This window comes from Paroedura picta, chromosome 1 (genome assembly GCF_049243985.1).
Source record: "Paroedura picta isolate Pp20150507F chromosome 1, Ppicta_v3.0, whole genome shotgun sequence".
NCBI lineage: Eukaryota > Metazoa > Chordata > Lepidosauria > Squamata > Gekkonidae > Paroedura > Paroedura picta.
This window is the reverse complement of record NC_135369.1, coordinates 116,316,295-116,332,632: the sequence shown is the minus strand read 5'-3', so window position 1 is coordinate 116,332,632 and position 16,338 is coordinate 116,316,295. Positions and strand designations below refer to the sequence as shown.

Here is a 16,338-nt window from a genome sequence, read left to right as displayed (position 1 = left end):
TCCCCTCCTATATTAGGCTCCGTCCCCTTGTCCTCTCCCAGCTGTGACAATTCTTGTGCAACAAAATGAATAACCAACATCAAACAATCTAATGCCATAGATAAACATAACCATATTTACTAACCCACACCAATCAATACCAATTAATACAGGATGGGTGGGTGGGCCACTGCTTGCTTGACTGCTTTAGAGAAGAGGCCGCCCTGCAAGCATATGGTGCCTTAAATAGGCACCATGTCCTTGCTCCTCCCTCTCTCTCCTAGGTGGCATATCTGTGCTGCACAAGCTAGCTCCTGAATCTAGAGCACTATCCTTTTCCCGCCCACCCACTGTAGAGCACTATCCTTTTCCCGCCCACCCACTGCTTCTTCAATGGTGGATGTGGTAAACAGCAGCTTCGACCTCCCGTGGCTGCCATTGATGTGGCAAGTGGCAGCCAGGAAGCCATGACAAGCACCAGTGCAAGGACACACACCACAATGCAGCGTGCATAGGAGGTGGGGCATGAGTGCCTTTAAAGGTGACACGTGCGCCCGTCTCTCCCTCTCTCGCATCCAGGCAGCCGGCCAGGTTCCCTCCCTCCCTATGTTGCAGATTTGGTGATGGGCACAGTTTTTACACAATTTCGTTTGGTTCATCGCAGCAGTGCTTTAAGCACGGTAGGAGCCTGTTGGCAGGGATTCCAGTTTGTGCCCTGGACTTCCTGCTGGTTGGGGGTCTCCTTAATGAGACTCGCAGACATATGAGTGTGGCCTACCTGGCTGGGAGGTCAGAGACTTGCAGCCAAGCAACCTAAGAAGTACCAAAGTGAGATGGATGCCTGGTGGGCCATGATTGGGTCACTTCCCTGGTGAGGGATTTGGGGCACAGGAGACCTGCTCTCCCGGCTGGGATGGAGCAGATCCTAAGGCATCCTGGACCCTTGGGATGAGCAGCCTGATAAGTGGGGGGGGGGGGTCAGGCTTCTTACCAAGCTGGGCCAACCCCCTTCAGAGGGTGGCATAATAATAAATGGCTACAGCCATATTAATGCCAAATGCGAGTCGTGTCTTCCTTGGCAGAACTGCCTCCCTACTAATCAAGTTACAGCCGCTCTTTGCCAGGGAGTCCTGGATCTCTCACAACATTCTGAAATCCTACTGGATCCATAAGTCTCTCTGGGTGAGCATAAATCAGCTCTCTGTCTACACAGTGAGGGATGGACACTGACTCAGGCCTTCAGAGCAAAATGGTCTGACCCTGACATTCGTGCAGATTACAATTTGAAACTGTACTGCAGAGATCAAATCAAGGCTGTGTGGGACCAGATACTAATTGAGAGAGTCCTAGAGCTGCCATGGCTAATACCAAATCCAAGCCTTGTGAGGTGCCAATTTTTTTTCCCACATAGACATTGAAATCCCCCTGAACTATCAGTCTAGGGAACTACAATGCCCATTCAGCCACCAGCTCCGAGAGGTTCAGAAGGGCATCTGCTGGTGTGTTAGGCAAGGAGTATACCAGCCAGATGGCCAAACTCTCTGCTGCATCCTACACCAGGCACATACATTCAGTGCCTGGGATCATTGGAATGGGAGAAAGATAATGCAACAGGAGAAATGCAAAATAATTTACTTGTAAAATTTCAGTGGTTATTTCAAAGTGACAACAAATCCCTGTTAAAGCTATTCCAGAGATTTAGTTTCTGAACACAGAAGAATTATAACCATTAATTCCATATAGTACATTTTTATTATGTTTCTAAGTATTTATAGTTTTGTTATATGCTACCTTCTTTTTCGCTCCTGTTCTTTTTGACACACATATGGGATTCAGGGTAAAGGCTGGCTGATGAAATACATAATGGGGAAGGAAATGTGCTGATTGAGAAACTCGGACCAGCCACAAAAATGCAGCTGAACTTTTTCATCCATTGCCTATCTTTTTAATTTTGCCCTTCTTTTGCTGGAAGAAAGCCCTGCTGAAATCAATGGGAATTACTTCCAAGTAAACATAGGTAGGACTGAATTACAAAAAAAATTCTTTTCGTCTTGGCAATATATACTTCAAGACTTCCCATACATGTAAAATTTAACTAATCCTGTTTTTTGCAGATTGTTTTTTTTTTTTTTTTTGCCTTTCTTGATAATATGTGGGTTAGCTAACTTTCTTGATTCACTCTGGGTTATTGCTTTGCAGGTTCTTGATTGCGATGCACCTGCTCTCTGCTCTCTCCTTGTACTCAGCAGTATCTGGGGTTGTGTTGGCTGATAAGTGGAATGTTCTGTCTAGGATCAGGGATGGACTTCCTACCAGAGATTATTCATAGAGTTTTGCAGCAACTGTGATGGCTCCATGATAGTTAAAAAGTCATCCCTATTCCTGCCCTGTTATGTCTTTGGCACATAAGCTTTGTCCAGTGCTGCACCGTCATTCCTGGTGATGATGCCTGTTTTCAGAACATGGGTTCCATTTACCAGTGAGCAGTGCCACAACATCCCAGATCAATGTACAGTACAGGTTTAATGCACTTAGTTCCAGCCAGAATACTTATTCAATAGCAATGAAGTTCTTAGAGACAAGACTGTCTCCAAAATGTCAGTGTAAGAATTTTAAAATGTTATTTGTTATTTAGAGTCCATCTTTTTCACTGGGAGTCAAGGTGGACTACACAGTACGATTAACAGGATGGGGAATTCAGTAAACAGTGAAATGAGAAAACGGGACTTACCCCTGGCAGTATTTGCCACGGTGGGGAAGCCCCACACCAGGAAGGACAGTGGGTGATGTGGGACTTCAAGTCCCAGAAGTCCTGGGTGTGGGCTGTACAGGGGCCGCTGGGAGGATGGAGAAATGGTTGGTTTCCTTCCGTTCCCTACCTCAAGCTGGTGGGCGGGAAAAAGGGTGGGAGCCTTTTTCCATCTCCCCGCGTACAGGGACAGTTGTGCAAGAGCGGCTTGCTGCCCTTGGCATAGCCTATTTTGGGAATGGTAGGCTTTAAAAAAAACAGGAAAAAAAAACATCAGCCATCTGTCCGTGCAAGCAGAACCATCAGCATGGCTGGTTAAGGAGGAAAGTGGGGAATTCCTTTGAACTCATTGTCATTTTAAAAAAGAAAGAAGAAAAGGAAAATGTTATGTCAATTTACACATTTGTCACAACTTGTGGGTATGTGCATGGGGAGGGCCCCTTGGGGAGCAGACCAGGCTTGCATGCCAGCCTGCTCTTTAGAGGGGGCCTCATTAAGAGACTGTGGGCAAGCAGGGATGCACAGCCTCCTACTCATGGAGGAGGGGCTCCGGATGAGAGAGCCACATTTCCAGGTGGCAGGGGGATCAGGAGAGGTTCACACCTCAACGGGTCCCCCAAACACTGCCATCTCCTTATTGGCCAGTAGGTCATTGGGGGCGTGGGGATGCCACCAGGCATCAGGTGGACCCGGCAAACCTGCCGAGGTTAATGTTTGGCTGCCTTGCGACCAGGAGGTCATAAGATGGCGGGATCCCTACCTCATGCCATCCAACGCTGTTCAGATAATAAAGTTGTGGCCTATTTAGTGCCAAAGTTAAGAGTGAGTCAGTGTCCTTTTCGGCATGGTAAGTGTTCCCCTGCAAGGCAAATGATTTGGGTTGTAGAACAACCCAGAAACATAAAACAGAACTGAAGCAATAACAGGATCCAATTTATGGCAAATGATATACATTAGTCTTGACTTGTTGTTGTTGTTAGGTGCGAAGTTGTGTCTGACCCATCGTGACCCCATGGACAATGATCCTCCAGGCCTTCCTGTCCTCTACCATTCCCCGGAGTCCATTTAAGTTTGCACCTACTGCTTCAGTGACTCCATCCAGCCACCTCATTCTCTGTCGTCCTGTTCTTCTTTTGCCCTCAATCGCTCCCAGCATTAGGCTCTTCTCCAGGGAGTCCTTCCTTCTCATGAGGTGGCCAAAGTATTTGAGTTTCATCCTCAGGATCTGGCCTTCTAAGGAGCAGTCAGGGCTGATCTCCTCTAGGACTGACCGGTTTGTTCGCCTTGCAGTCCAAGGGACCCACAAGAGTCTGACTGTGACTGAAAGCAGTCTCTTTCAGGTTTTGTTTTTGTTTGTTTTGCACAGTATATAGTTTATTATTTCACTGTAACTTTCTCTTATGTTATTTCACTGTAATTTTCTCTTATCTAATTGCCTGATCTAGATATCTTTCTAGGTGTTAATGTTAGGCCACTGTAATTTAATTTCAGTGCAATTCAGATTTAGACAAAGACGAACTTGCCCTTATTCTTAAGTGCATGTTTGCTTATTAAGTGACAAGGATTACATTTCCAAATAGTTTTCCAGAGCACCTCTTTAATCCTTAGCCAGAAAATAAACAAACCCCATCAGAAAGATGTCTCCGTGCCTAATATATCCTCTTAGCCATACACACCAAATCAAAGAAAACTTTGTCTTATTCATTTTTCATTAAATGTATCAGACTATATGTTCAACAGTGAATATAGTGACTAGAACTAGCAGTGTAAGTGGATAGCTATGTGAGTTGCAGACCGCCAGTCAGAAATAACTTCAGGAAAACTGCATTCCATCTAAGAAATTAAAAACACAAATCCAAATAGCTTAACATGAGGCTAATTCACATAAAAATGGAGGAGAGAAAACCATGCAAGTGTTCCAAAGTGAGATGTAATTTCATTCAAGATGTTAATGCCTCTTTAGGTTTTTTACTCATTTGCTGATAGCATTAACCAGTACATGGAGCTTTGGAAAATCTTGCATTGTCTTCCAGGGAGATAATTTATTTTATAACTTTCATTCCAAATATTTTGCTTCAAGAGGAAGCAGAGCTAAATAGTAATCCAGCACGAGATTGCTGCCGACTACAGCCAAACCCAAATCTTATACATCGACTCATAATTTCCTTAATACATTTCATACTCACTTATAATTTTTAGTCATTCTCCATCAAAATTGATTGAAATATATGTTGCTTTTTAAATGCTTACAGCAATTATTTTGGCTGATTAATGTTATGCTGACTCACAGTGATCTGCCCAGTCACAATGAGTGAGCGTTATGGATGATAAAAGCTGAAACTTGAATGTCCCCCTCCAATCTCAGTGCTCTGGCTGAGATCCCAAAATCTCCCTTAAACACATTCAAAGGCTTGGCCATATGCCATTTGTCTTTGAGCAGACTTGTTCTCATATCTTAAACCGGATTTGTAATATTGTCCCCTCCTCATGTTGGAACTGCTTCTTACAAGTACTCCCAGCTTCATATTTTAATGCTAATGCAGGGATTAGGAGGGAACATTTGCAGGGAAGTACCTGCTTGACCTATTCCTCTCCCCTCCCCATTCATTTTCCCCTGCTGTTTTTCACAGGCAGGTTTCAAAATCAGAAGCAAGTATGCTGGGTGGGGAAAGGAAATCGTGGGAGATAGACGAAAGGGAGAATTGGAGGGCAAATGAAGGACGAAGCATGGGCACCAGGGCATACTTGCTCATCACCCCATCCCCATTCCTGTATTTGTGACGCCTCATGAACCATGATTTGTTGAGTTAATGTGTGATTTTTCTCCTCAGTTTCAAATCTGTTCCATGGAGAGGATGAGGTGGGGATATGCAGAGTCCTAAAAAGAATTCACTGGCTGCAATAAAGAATTTCTAGAATCACCCTCCTGCTGTGAAATTTTCAGTAGCAAGATAGCAGGCTCTTAATAGGCATGTCATTTATTTTTGTTAGCCTGCAGATGCAACAACAGCAGGAGGGGGGGAAGTACAAGACAAAATAGCCATTTAAAAAACCTTTTATGTTTCCACTGAACTATAAAAATGGATATATACTCCTGACAATATAGTACACTGAACGGAATATCCAGGACAAAAATTGAATGCTAAATAACAGGAAGCCCTTTATGGATGTAAGCAAGGTTAAGATTAGGGGAAGGCCAACATTCTCTGCCTTGATAATCAAACATTACTTTTAACTTCCATTTTTAAAGAACTCATGTTTCTAGATGCCTGTTCATCAGGAATGTGCTAATAGGCCAGCCTCAATAATAGCAAGGAGATGTTCAGATTCTTCCCCACCAACAATCATTAGGAAAGGCAATTCACATGCATTAGAGAAGCCAAAACTTTCTGTCCCAAACCTGATGTTTAGTTCCCCTGTGCACTAGAAAGAATGAAGTGCTAAATAACACAGATAGCCACGGGAATATGGGAGTGAGTGTTTCTCTCTTCAGAGGAATGTCTATCCTTCAAATTGCTGAAGTACAGACCTTTCTTATGCTGAGCCCACATATCTGCTGCCATCTTTCAACTATCCTAGTTTTGTGGAGGAAACTGTATTAAAGGAGTTGACCAAAACTTGCACACTGTGTGAGCAGAGACAAAACCCAGGGACAATTCATATTTATGTACCCAACATATGATAGCTGCAGCTTCAAATACTAACTTGCATTGGTGAACTGAGCCAGCACAGATGAAATTTATATGTAAAAGCCAGTGTGAATTTGTTCCTGGGAGAGCTGGGCTCAAGTCCTTACTCACCCATGAAGCTCACGGCTTAATTTCCATCAATCATTCTTTTTTAGCCTAACCTGGTATTATTATGAGAATATTATGGAGAATTTAGTGCACCTTTGAGGAATGATGGGATTAAAATGTAATTGATGAACTGTCTAAAAAAGCCAAACCCAAACAGTGGTTGCCAATGGTATTTCATCAGATTGGAAGAAGGTAAGCAGTGGGGTTTCACAGGGTTCAGTACTGGGTCTGGTACTTTTCAACGTTTTATCAATGATCTGGGTAAGATGGTGGAGGGACTCATTAAATTTGCAGAAGACACCAAAGAAGAAGAAGAAGAAGAGTTCGATTTTATATGCTGTTTTTCTCTACCAGAAGGAGGATCAAAGTGGCTTACAGTCGCCTTTCCTCTCCCCACAACAGACACTCTTTATTTTAACACATAACAAGGTTGGCACAATGAGAAAAGAGTCTGACCTGCCAGCCAGCCAACTGGTTCCCAAACCCAGGCTCTGAGAGGTGCCATGGAGATCCAACATGTTCCAAGCTGGGAAATCAGACCTCCCTTGCCACTCAGAATCCTGCTGTATCAGGGAGGAGACCTTTATGTGGAGGAGGCAAAGGGTGCCAACCTCAGTTGGCTGCTTCCAGCTCCCCAGGCCAATGGGTCTGTTTAAGCCTATCCAGCCAAGTGGCTTCCCTGTTATTGCACTACCTCTTAGGAGGTCCTGCCGAACGTCCGGGGGCTCATGTAAACAGACAGGGCCCCTGCCAACAGGCTCTTTTTCATGGCAAAACACCCCTGCAGCTGTGACAATAAATTCAATGCAACCAACACATCAACATAACAGGGTGGGTGGGAGGGAAGCTGTCTGCTGGAGAGCCAGGCAAAGAGGCAGGGGTCAAGCGCATGGCACCTTAAAAAGGCCCACCTGGCCCCGACCCTTGCCAAGCTATGGCAGCAAGCCACCACCTGGCTCACGGCACATCTGCACGCACACCACTGCACCTCCCATGCAGCCGCCCCCACGCTGCGTCAACACGCAGCCTCGGAAAGTCCTGGCCACACTAATATTACTGCTTAGTCAGAACAGCTCTATCAGTGCTGTGGCAAGCCCAAGGTCACCCAGTTAGCGGCATGTGGAGGAATGAGGAATCAAACCCATCTTGCCAGATTAGAAGGCAGTGTTCCTAAACACCACACCAAACCAGAAGGAGTAGTAAACACCCCCGAAGCTAGAAATAGAGTTCAGTGAGATCTGAACATGTTCGAAAAATGGGTAAATGAGAACAAGATGCAATTCAATAAGGATAAGTGCAGAGTTCTACATCTGGGTCACAAAAATGAACACTTCTGGGTAGCAGTGTGTGTGTGAATGACATCTTGGGGTACTTGTGGACTGTAAATTAAATGTGTGCAGAAAGTGTGATGCAGCAGCAAAGATGGCAAATGCAGTCTTGGGGTGTATCAACAGAGGCATCGTATCAAAATCACAAGATGTCATAGTCTTCCTGTATGGTCAGACAGCACCTGTATGGGCACCAGTATGGTCAGACAGTACTGAGTGCAGTTCTGGAAGCCTCACTTTCAAAAGGATGTGAACAAAATTGAGAGGGTTCAGAGGAGAGCAATGAGGATGATCCGAGGTTTGGGGACCGAGCCCTATGAGGAAAGACTGAGGGACTTGGGAATGTTCAGCCTGGAGAACAGGAGGTTGAGAGGGGACATGATTGCTCTCTTTAAGTATTTGAAAGGTTGTCACTTAGTTGAGGGCAGGAAAAGGTTGGCAGCAAAAGGATAGGACCCACAGTAATGTATTTAAGCTACATGGAGAACAGTACCAGCTAGAGATTGGAGGGGGGGAGAGAATGTCCATAGTCAGAGTACTTCAACAGTGGAATCAGCTGTCTAAGGAGGTGGTGAGCTCCCCCTCACTGGCGGCAGCATCTAGACAGCTACTTATCCTGGATGCTTTAGGCTGATCCTACATAGAGCAGGGGGCTGGAGTAGATGGTCTTTATGGCTCCTTCCAACTCTATGTTTCTATTGTTTTAGTAAATATTCCTGGGATCAGATTGCAGGTTTGGTTTCTAAACCCATGTCCATGACATGGAGGCATATGTGGAGCACAGGTCACAGATCAGGCCTTAAAGTTAGAGTTTTTGAGTTATGCTAATGGAGCCTATTTTCTAGTGGCAGAACTTCACACATCCTACTGTAAATCATGGGATCCTACAGCTCTAGCCAGCTCTGTTGATTTATTTATGTCTGAACTGCTCCCAAGTCTCCTGCACTCCTCCTGGATTCCTAGATGATGGCCTGCTTTTCTGAGAAGTCTGCATATATGCCTGAACTACCCCAAAGGACCAAACAACCCATCGCACTGTACTCCTACTGTGTCTCTGGCATTCCTGTGTCTTCTTTTGGACCATTTTGGGGAAGGGACTGATATGGATCAGGACTGTAGTGTAAGAAAAATGGAAGGGACCAACTTCCTAATGAAAATGGCCCACTCAGACGAGGGGCGGGGGGGGGAGACAATAGCACAATAGAGGAATCTATGTGACTAAAAGCAATACAGGAGGAATTTTCAGGGGGGAAATTATTATTTACTTATTTATTCCACACTACCATAGCCATATTGGACTTTCTTATAGCTTCTTTTTTTAGTGCCCAGAAGAGAAAGGTTCTAGTCATACAAATACTATCTGTAATTAGACCCCCAGCCTAACAAAGTAACCAGAGAGCGCTCTTCACTGTTACCACCGTGGATCATGTTCTGTGTTGCAACACCTGAAGGAGACACCAAACAGAAGTTCAGTCAAGCATTTCTGAATATTTATTATCTCAGGAACACAGAAGGTCTTCAATAAACTTTCTGCCTATTGTGTACATTTCACTGCTATGACTAATACCATAAACGGTGATGAAGTGCAGAATGTTTTATTGATTACACTTTCAGTAGGGTTTGTTGCTCTGTTCAGCCTTCTTTCCTTTCTCCTGGATTCTTCCCATCCATTTTATGGGCTTCAAAAAAGTTCTTATTATCTTTGAGAAATGTAAAAATAAAATGACAGCAAACAAGCTAATACTTGAAGTATGTAATTTTTACAATATGCTGTTTCAAATTTTCTTCCATTTTTCTTTAAAGAGTAGCTAAATTACAGAGCAAGAAAGAGAGAAAATAAAAAATATTCAGAGATTCAGTTTTGGTCTGAGACTGAAAGGTAAAATGAGTACAAAAAAGTGATTTTGTGGACCCCCGGGGCACACTTTGATTTTGGAGAATAAAATGGCCAAAGCTTAATTGATTACACCATGGGAACATTGACACAACATAGGAATGAATCCTGAATCAGGCAGCCCCTCACTGTCCAATAATCCAGCACTCCAGACCACTTGCTGTGGTGCTACCAAGAAGTGGAACCCCCCCCCTCCCCAGGAGCAATGTGGAAACCTGCTACTGAGTAGTTCCCTTGCAACCTGGTGGTGAAAGCCCCATTAACAGCCCCAAAACTGGGCATATGAATGAAGCTGTCTCTAGAAGAAGAAGAAAAATAGTTGGTCCTTATATGCCACTCTTCTCTACCCGAAAGAGTCTCAAAGTGGCTTATATTAACCTTCCCTTTCCTCTTCCCACAACACACACTCTGTGAGGTAGGTGAGGCTGAGGGAACCCTGATATTACTGCTTGGTCAGAACAGCTTTATCAGTGCTGTGGTGAGCCCAAGGTCACCCAGATGGTTGTATGTGGCAGAACACGGAATCAAACCCAGCTCACCAGATTAGAAGTCCGCACTCCTAACCACTACACCAAGCTGGCTATCTCCAGACCCCTTAAGGAAGTCTCAGAACCCAGGATGCGGACAGGTAGGCACCACCTCCCTAACCAAAAGGATACATCCCATGCCTAAATCACCCAAAGCTGTGACAATAATAAAGGAAAATACAACAAACAAACATAAAGATCAACATGTCCCATGACATCCGTATGTATGTATGTATGCATGTATTTATTTATTTATTTATTTATTTATTTATTGTATTTATATACCGCCCTCCCCAAAGCTTCAGGGCAGTTTATATGAAACAACAAAATGGTACAGGTAACATAATTCTGGTAACAGTAAGGTGGTAACAACAATTACATTAACATAATAACAATAACAACAATTAACAATTAAAGGATGGTGAAACAGCAAAGAACTTTAGCTCAACTCATACTGAGACCCAGGGGTTGGGTGGATTTGTTAACAGTCATGGTAGAAGGGGAGGGCTTGGGGGCCCAATCGGAAGTGATGGCTTAGGTCAACCTCAACCAAATCCCTGGTGGAGGAGCTCCCTTTTGCAGGCCCTGTGGAACTGCTTTAGTTCTGTCAGGGCCCTGATCTCCTCTGGGAGCTCGTTCCACCAGGTGGGGGACAGAATGGAGAAAGCTTTGGCCCTGGTTGAGGTCAAGCGGGCTTCCTTGGGGCCAGGGATCACCAGGAGGTTGGAGGAGGTAGAGCGCAAGGCTCTTTGAGGGGTGTAGGCGGAGAGGCAGTCCCTCAGGTATACTAGACCCAGACTGCGTATGGCCTTGAAGGTGATAACCAAAACCGAAAGCCTGATCTGGAATTCAATTGGAAGCCAGTGCAGCTGCTGGAGGATGGGCTGGATGTGGGACCTCCGAGGTGTTGCTGTGAGGACAACATTCTGGACTAATTGTAGTTTCCAGATCAAGGATAAGGGCAGACCAGCATAGAGCAAGTTACAGAAGTCCAGTTTAGAGGTGACCATTGCATGGATCACTGTGGCTAAATGTTCCGGGGCCAAATAGGGTGCTAATAGTTTGGCTTGGCGGAGGTGGTAAAATGCCAGCTGTGCTACCGTCGTGATCTGAGCCTCCATTGAGAGGGAGGCATCAAGTATCACTCCCAGGTTCCTGGCGGAGTGGGCCACTGTTAGCTGCACTCCATCTAGATTGGGAAGGCACGCTTCCTCGCTTGGACCTTTCTTGCCCAGCCACAGGACCTCCATCTTTTAAGAGTTGAGCTTCAGATGACTCTGCTTAAGCCATTCCGTCACTGATTCCAGGCAGCTGGCTAATGTTTCAAGGGGAGAATCATGGTGGCCATCCATCAGGAGGAAGAGCTGGGTGTCATCAGCATAATGGCGGCAACCCAGCCCAAACCTCCGCACCAGCTGGGCAAGAGGGCGCATAAACATGTTAAATAAGGTTGGAGAGAAAATTGCCCCCTGGGGGATTCCGCAAGCCAGCTGGTGACGGCTTGATGAGCTCTCTCCGAATGCTACCCTCTGTCTGCGATTCCGAAGAAAGGAGATCAGCCACTGAAGGGCAGTCCCTCTGATCCCGGCACTGGCGAGGCGGTGAGCTAGAAGCTACTGTGTCAAACTCTGCTGCGAGATCTAATAATATAAGCAAAGCTGATCCGCCTTGGTCCAGCTGACGACAGGCGGGAAATTGCAAGGAGGGTGGGAAATCCATGGTGATCAGAGGCCAGGTAAAACAAGGTTCCCAGTTATATCGGGGAAGGCTGGGCAGGTAAAGGCCACCAGGATTGCCTGCCTCCTCTTAGCCTCACCTGATGTGGACCCATATAGAGTCCCAGCAGCATAGTCACCTTACTCCCCACTCCAACCACCCAGGACCACAAACCAACACAGGGGGAAGTCCAGGCATGTCTTTTCAATGTATGAAGAATGTTTTCTCTAAAATTAGACTTTGGATAGAAAATCTTTCTGACATTTATGTTTTAGTTATCATTTGAAAGTGTGTGGGTGTGCAGGTCAAGCAGACAGCAGCAAGTGTGTTGATCTATCTTCTTAATGGAAAGGAGGAAATTACCTTGGAAGGAGGACTGCGTTTTACCAGTGAAAGCATTCCTTTGGTGTCTCTCTGATACTAGTGTGTATGCCACTGTCAGGTCAGACAATAATTATCACAATTTGTATGGAGTGGTGCTTTCTTGTTTCGCTTTATTTGGCTTGTTTTCTGTATACTATGTACCTGGGAAATAACATAATTCAGGAGATATTCAATAAAAAATAATAATTTGAGGGATATTGTGCACATTTTGGGGGATGTTTGCTGTCTAGGCTGGCATTCATCATAGATGGGACGTCCTCCCTTATTTCTACCTACCTTGGAGTAAGTACCACTGAAAACAATGACAGCTGCTTGCAAGCAAACATACATAGAGTCCAGTTCTACAGGCGGTATCATCCTGTTTGTAATCCGGGTGGGATTCACTAGGAATAAGCAAGAATTTGGATATTTTTAAATCACTAAGAAAAGAAAAAAAAACATTTTCATTTACATCACCATTATTATATGAGAATTTTAAATGAATGTCATTTGATAATATTCATACGTTTTCATTATCTATTCATTATTCAGGCACTTGAATGTCTGATTTAGAGATTATGAAAGCAGAGATGACCCATCAGCCAAAGATGAATAAACAGAAAGAAATTTCAAAGCTGGTGATGGCAAAAGCATTATTCAGAACGAGTTCCTAGGTATAAAACTTTGTTTTTGTTTTTTACTTCCTCAGTAAACTTTTTTCTTAATTTTTTTTGGGGGGGATACAAAGACTTCAACCCACTACCTTATATTTTATATACCTTATACTTTATATTTTAAGCCATATAACTTGGGTCTATTAATATCAAAGGTCCATAAAGGTAACTATCTTATAAAGCGTGTATATAATACAGCTGTTGGAATATGCAAGATCTGTAGCGTACATGATTCAAAAAAGGATGCAGAATATTCTACAGGGGGCATCAGATGAGATGTGTATTTAGCACAGTTATAATCAGGAACTTCCAGATTTTCTCTTCAAATAGCATCCTCTAGGGATGGACACGACCCCAAAGCATGAACTCAAAACCCCCATGATAATGGCATGGGACATGGTTTGCAAACGGTGGGTCATGCTAGCTGCAGGCATAATCCTCCAATGACCCTTTACCTGACTTTCAAGTTCCACAGTTTGTAATGGGACTGGGCATGTCTGCTGTGTCTATGTTGGCACTCAGCTCAGCAGATACCCTGACATGCTAATTCCTGTTCCTTGGGGGGGGGGAGCGATCCAGTATGCTTAAAAGCCTTGCAGCCCTTTCAGCCTAATAGCAGGATGCACAGACTCTCCCCCAGAAGCATTAGCCAGCTGCCTAGAAGCAGTGATGAGATGGCTCAAGCAAAGTCGTCTGAAGCTCAATCCTTCAAAGACGGAGGTCCTGTGGCTGGGTAGGAAGGGCCCATGTAAGGAAGCATGCCCTGCCCTGGATGGTGTGCAGCTCTCTACGACTCACTCTGCCAGGAACCTAGGTGTGATTCTGGACACTTCCCTCACAATGGAAGCCAGATCACAAAGGTAGTGTGGCTGGCATTCTACCACCTCCGCCAAGCCAAGCTACTAGCTCCCTACCTGGCCCTGGAACACCTAGCCACAGTGATCCATGTGACAGTCACCTCTAGATTGGACTTTTGTAACTTGCTCTATGCAGGCCTGCCCTTAGTCTTGTCCCGGAAACTACAGCTGGTTCAAAATGCAGTGGCCAGGATCCTCACTGCAACACCATGGAGTCCCACATCCGGCCCATTCTCCATCAACTGCAATGGTTGCCAGTTGAATTCTGGATCAGACTAAAGGTTCTGGTAATTACCTTCAAGGCCATATGCGGTCAGGGCCCAGTATACCTGAGGGATCGCCTCCCTGCCTACGCCCCCAAAAGAGCCCTGCGCTCCACCACTACCAACCAGCTAAGGGTCCCTGGCCCTAAAGAAGTTCGCCTGGTCTCAACCAGGGCCAGAGAGTTCTCTGTTCTGACCCCCACCTGGTGGAACAAGGGCCCTGACGGAGCTTAAACAGTTCCACAGGGCCTGCAAAGAGGAGCTCTTCCACCAGGCATTTGGTTTAGACCAGACATAACCAACAGCGACCAAAGGGCCCCTGCTCACCCCTGCCCCCCCCTCAGAACACCGCCTGTATACTCTGGACCTGTTTGTATGTTGCACTGTTGTATTGTTTATTGGTTATACTACTATACTGTTATGTTTACAATTATTAGTTATTATTGCACGGTTATTCAAATGTTTTATAGACTGTTCCATGTATTGTTCTTATGTTAATATGTAAACCGCCCTGAGCCCCCGAGGAGAGCGGTATATAAATATAATCAATTAATTAATTAATTAATTATTAGCTGTCAGAACACAACAGTTGCAAGGCTTTTCAGTGCACCAACTCTCTTAACCCTGCTTCTAAACAGACAGAAGCAAAATGGACTGGTTCATTTCAGGGGGGTTGGGTTATCAGGGTTCGAGGTTTAGGAATATCCTGAACCCCAAACTGAACTGGAATTTTCTGGTTTGTGCCAAGAGCTGTCTCCTCCTTGTGTCCTGACTGGTTCACTTGGAGACTTCATGCTTTTTAAAGCATACTTCCTTCCTGCTTGCCTCCAGAACAGAGAGAATGAAGACAACAGAACAGTTAGACATTTAGGAATCTCTCTCTCTCATATATCTATACAATATTTTGTTTCTTTGGTTAATAAAGCTATTCTGTTCTTTTAAGGAGCTTGGAACTGCCAACAGTAACTGGTAGTGACATTTCTCAGTCAGTAGTAGTGCATATCTTGCCCTTTTGCAGCAGCAAAATCAGGCTTCTTCAGATAGGAGTCCTGAACTGACCATGAAAAATAATGCAAAAAGAGAAGCCATCTGGACAGTTTAACTAGGTCTGGGAGAAAGCCAGATGTACTGCAAGAGGCAAGGAAATCTCAAAACATGTGGATAGTTTGCAGAGTGATACTGAGTTTGTTCGGATTATTAGTTAGCAGAGTGCACAAGGCACATAACACAGTAGAAACTATCGGGCTGGCGTGGGTGCTCTTTATCCTTATTCATACTAATAAGTGTTCTTTACTATAGTGAATTATTATGAAGATTCACTAGAACAAATAAGGAAGTACAACTGGGAAAACTCTCCTATCTAACCAATCATAGTCTGTGGCAGAACTTTCCACATGGGAAGACAACAACCAAGCAGAAAAGTGGAAGAAGATTGCAAAAGAGGAAATTAGAGCTCTGATTGAGGATGAAACATGGACATTCAAAGACCTGCCTCCAATCAAGAGAGCAGCAGGATTCAGATGGTTTTCTATGAAGAATTCCAGAAGATTTTTCAGAAAAAAGATGAATCTGAAGGGTCTTGAGAGGGAGTATCAGAATAAGCAAAATCTGTAGTGTGCATTATTGAAAAACATATGAAAGATATCCTACAGGGGGCATTGAAGGAGATATGTATTAATCATCGTTAGAATAGGGACTTCCTAATGTTTTTCAAATAATATCCACCTATGACTGACTCATTTGGAGACTTACTGCACCTTTGAGCATTCTTCTTCCCAGCTTGTCTCCAGAACAAACAAAATGGATGCAGAACAATGTCTAGACAAGGCTTCTCTCTCTTTTTCTATATAAAGTTGTTTCTCCTCTAAATAAAAATGCTGTATTCTTTTAAGCAGCTTGGTGATTTGCATCTCTTCAAATTTTAACTCTCCCAACACATTTACAAGAGAGAGAAGAATTTCAAACATTTTTTCCAATGAGTAAAACAGATGGTTTGCTAGGAAGCAAAAGTATAGTGGTATCCTGTTGAATTGCTGTTATAACTTTCCTGCTTGTTTAATGCTCTGATCTGAATGGCCCAGGCCAGTCCGATCTCATCAGATCTTGGAAGCATAGTCAGCCCTGGTTAGCACCAGTAAACAAGAAAGCCCAGGGACTCTATGCAGAGGCAGGTAATGGCAAACTACCTCTG

General features: G+C 44.4%; 2 long non-coding RNA genes across 3 annotated transcripts in view; one reads left to right on the top strand and one right to left on the bottom strand.

Annotated features, from left to right (window-relative positions):
• The first annotated feature begins 1,949 nt into the window (after positions 1-1,949).
• Positions 1,950-15,905, top strand: LOC143841686 (uncharacterized). Its single transcript, XR_013232756.1, has 3 exons — positions 1,950-1,996; positions 12,906-13,027; positions 15,447-15,905. It is a non-coding gene; the product is annotated as an uncharacterized LOC143841686 (long non-coding RNA).
• LOC143841633 (uncharacterized) overlaps positions 9,194-16,338 on the bottom strand; it is a 45,072-nt gene continuing 37,927 nt past the window's right edge. Inside the window, exons 4-6 of one of the 2 annotated variants that reach the window (XR_013232747.1) lie at positions 12,651-12,757; positions 12,354-12,515; positions 9,194-9,298 (exon numbers count right to left, since the gene is read on the bottom strand). This is a non-coding gene — a long non-coding RNA (uncharacterized LOC143841633). Of the gene's footprint in view, positions 9,299-9,356; positions 9,662-12,353; positions 12,516-12,650; positions 12,758-16,338 lie in introns of those variants that run through there. The other variant, XR_013232744.1, reaches the window with a different exon arrangement.